The 4,202-nt window shown below is 36.3% G+C and overlaps 1 pseudogene; it reads right to left on the bottom strand.

Annotated features, from left to right (window-relative positions):
* Window positions 1-700: 700 nt before the first annotated feature.
* LOC130601223 (U1 spliceosomal RNA) lies at window positions 701-849 on the bottom strand (annotated as a pseudogene).
* Window positions 850-4,202: the final 3,353 nt, after the last annotated feature.

The raw sequence follows: 4,202 nt of genomic DNA, 5'->3' as shown, positions 1-4,202 counted from the left end.
TCCTTTTTGTCGCCTAACATGGGGCACTGAGGGTTGAGATAACAGACCTGCCCAGAGTGTGACAAAACAAATTTGTTATAAGCATCTTTTGTTTTGGTTTAATAGTCACTGGTCACAATGTTGACTTATTTGCTCTTGGAATTGTTGCATTTGGTCTCAGAATTTTGTTATGTCACACCTTACTTGCAGCCTATAGTCTGCTTTGGTGCTTATCGCCCTTGGGGCCTGGGCTATCATATCACAAGTCTCACTTTGTTATTGTGGCTTGTGATACAATAGAATTACTGATCATTAAACTGACCTGGTATGTGTTCTCATCACCTCCCTACTTTGGGAGCCATGTAGTGGGAACTATTAATAATTATGCCTTTTGCCTTTTCTCCTTGGAGCATCAAATAATGGAGGAGACCTCCTCCCACATATTCCCCTTCCCTACCAGGCTATTTACATAGCATTTGCAAATTCCAAAGATTTTGAGTATCTTTTGAGTACCTTTGAAACCAACCTGGTCCTCTTGCTGGGAGCCAGCATATTCCTGAATATGGCTCAGGTCTTGTTTAAGGTTAAACAACTATTTCAGAACACCACCAAGATATCTTCCCTAAGGCTGGACAGTTATTGAGTGGCAGGGTGTGTGGGATAGCAATGAAAAGCCAAGGGAGAGCATGAATGATCTCCCTTGTAGTAGTAGTAGTAGTAGTAAGTGTCCCCCACTACTGCAAATTATGCAGTTGAGTTTCCCGCAGCTGGGGAAATCGCAGGGATCAGCACACCCAGAGTGCAGGGAATGGGCCCTGCCCTGGGAAAACCACCTGCCTGATCATGATGACTCCCCTGCCAGGTAAGTATTTTAATGGTTCATTATTAACTTTATATTAACTACTAACTATTAATAGTGTTTATTATTATTATTATAGTTATTATTGATATGGTTTAAACCAAAACACTCACCATGCATACAGAGATAAGTCATGTGAACACTGTAGCTCAAATTCAAAATTACCTCAATAGGACAGGAAAAAACCTGTTCAGCTGACAGATGCCTTAATGTTTTTCTTAATTTCAGACAGCAGGATGCATGCATGTACACTCTACAGAGCTCATGTGTGATAAATCCAGTGTTTCTAGACACATCTCATATGTGCAGTACAGTATGCCTGCATGTATGTTATGGAGACAACAAAGTATCTTATAGGGATTCCTGTATGAATTGCACAGGAACTATCATACAGCTGGAAATCCCTAATCACCACCCAAAGTCCTCATATGCATTTTTCTGTCAGAAAGTAATTTAGGAGATATAAAAAAATTGGAGGCCTGTGACACCTATAAATTATAAATAGGGTTGTAATTAGTATTATCTTACATTGAATTATAATATAAGCATACTAAAACAGTGTAAGAGATCCCAACATATAAGTTTTGTGTATGCAATTTACCCAAGCCACAAAAAAACCCAGGCATAGTTACATGTCAGACATGCAAGTAAAAAAAACAAAAGCACAAACCAAAAAAACCACCAAAACAAAAAATATTAAAAATAAATAATAAAAAAAAAAAAAAGCCAACAACAAAACTAAACTACAAAACAACAAAACAAGGAGTCCTTACAAAGAGGACAAGTTAAGCATAAGGGACTATAAACAGGCAGAACTTACTCCCAAATACACAAGAATGACTAGCAAAGCCAAGACCAAGATAAGCAGTACAGGGAGGAAAGGAAATGTCACCTTTTTGAAAGGGCAATAATCAAATAGAAAATTGAGGCAAAAGGAAGGAAAATCAGGGAAACTCACGGAGAGAAAGGACAGAAACTCACTTTGGTTTCAGTTTCACGTAATCAGATTTTCCAGCAAAACCAAGTTTGAAATGCTTTTCACATTATCCTAAAAAGGTACCTAATGTAAAAAATTTAACACGTACCAAAATATGTTTGCATATTCAACATGAGCTAACAGTTCTGCTCAATGATAGTGAGATATCTTGAAATTTCTTTGATTTATATTTTGATTAATTACATTTTTCAGAATATCCCATCATTTTACTTGAGCTTTATATGCATTCTCTGACATCATAGATAACATCAACCTGTACTATACAAAATTAACTTTATAAATTAGAAACAGCTGTATGCTGAAACAGGAAATGCTGAGGTTTTCTGAGAAGCTGATAATATCCAGAAAGAAATGCAATATGTCCCATCAGCATGCATATATCCAGATAAATAGACATCATGTGGATAAATGATAATATCCACATAATATCCAGAAAGAAATGCAAGATGTTATCATCATTACTGTTTGCTACATTCAGTGCATTGATGAAAAGACTGCTCAGGTCAGTGCTGAATCACATGGGTGCAATTCTATTTCATGACAGACATGACATATATAAACACTTTGCCTAGTGATATGGCCTTACTTTGACATAAATTCATTATTTGCTATACCAAAGTAGACACAGGGTCTGCCTGTGGGGAAAATGTACAATTGGCTTCTAAATCCATTGAACAGAAAATCAAGGAAATATAAACTCAGGGTGTGCCAAAATATTTTGTCCCTTGAAGGTAGTGAACCATTTACACAAACCAATTTACTCTTCGGGTTTGCAGACTAAGCTAACGCAGGGCTCACTAATGACTTATCAGAAGAATGGGAGAACAAGCTGAACGGGGAATCTTTTCAGTGCTGTCAGTGGTAAATTGGGTGTACCAGGATCACAATAAGAATACCAGAGGTCAGGATTATGTTAATTACCTTTGTTGACTTGAAAGGTTGGAATTTAGCTGGAAACAGGAAAGGTTTTAAGGAAAGCTTTTAAGCCTCAATCATTTTTGTATTTCCAGACAGCTACCACATCTTTGAAGTACAAGATGCCTTTTCATTTCACTGGAAAAGGAAGAGCCAAAAGGAAGAGTAATCTCATTGCCTATATTATCAGGGCATTCAATAATTATTCTTATGTTGACTATAAGGAACAGTATAGCAGAGGGAAGTTCCATCTGCAGCTTTCTTCAGTTCAATTTAGGTTAGATTAGTAAATTATTCTAAAGTCTTGGAAAAATTTTCATTATCCTATCCCTCAAATTGAAAACTTACACAAGTAGAGTGCTTCAAAAGTCACCTTTTGTTGTGCTGGCACATTGTAGCCTTTTTAGAAATTAAAATCATTAGTAATCTTCTGGTAAAAAAAAAAAAAAAAAAGACTGATTTTCCTATATCAACCTTTCCATTAAATCCATGATTTGCATATGACAAAGACCCAGGAAAAGATTTAGAAATCTTCACTACCTGGTAATTTTACTTTTTTTTTCTGTTTCTGGAAGCTCAGTCAGTGTTGGTGTCTTTATTTCATTTGAGCTTATTATGCACCTCCTACAGCATGCGCATAACCAAGCAATCCTATGGTAGCAGTTTTAGTGCAGGGCTAATCTAAATGAACAGCAGCCAATCCTCCATACAAAATTTTATAATACAGTTTTTGCTCACTTCTGAGACCTTTAATTACATTGCACAGCTGAGTCAGACCTGGCAGCCATCTTTTCGTTGAGAAGGGAATGTCTCCATCTGTTATGACAAATCCAGATGGCTACTTTTTGCAAGTGCTTTCCAGCTTGAAAAGGGAAATGTCAGGATTCTATGCCAATGATTCAGCATTTCAAAGCCCTGGGGAACAGGATATGTTTCCCAGAGCTCATTTGTTGCCTGTAATTTAGGATACTCAGAGAGAATAATGGCTATGGGATCATTAGGGTAAAAAAAATTATAATAATCTAACAAGCAATAGATGACTTCCTGAAAATATATGATGGCATGTTTGTGTACTGTGTGGGAAATAATCTTGTTTACAATCACACCACCACAAATTTAGTATGTATCAGTGCAATGTTATATATAGTTATTTTAAAATTTTATTTTGCTTTCAGTGGTTGCCACCACATTAACTGCTAAAAAAATAAAAAATTAAAAAAAAAAAAAGTGCATGCTTCAAGGTATTTTTTTTTTCTTAAAACATCTGTGCATGTGTGATATCAGCAGTGACTTTGCAGCTAGTTCCAATCACCCTTGCATAAACTCTTGTAAAATATTTTCTCCACCCCCACAGAACCAAGAGTGAATTTTGCTGAAGCATTTCGTTGTCAGGAATAAACAGAAAATATATTTGGCAAGCCACAGAAAAGGCTCAAATCTCTGTGGAGCTCT

Source organism: Pezoporus wallicus, unplaced genomic scaffold (assembly GCF_028554395.1).
Source record: "Pezoporus wallicus isolate ANWC-B61680 ecotype Strahan unplaced genomic scaffold, APGP_CSIRO_Pwel_v1 contig_6484, whole genome shotgun sequence".
In the NCBI taxonomy this organism is placed as follows: Eukaryota; Metazoa; Chordata; class Aves; order Psittaciformes; family Psittacidae; genus Pezoporus; species Pezoporus wallicus.
The sequence above is the reverse complement of the archived record's forward strand: the minus strand, read 5'-3'. Positions and strand labels throughout refer to the sequence as shown.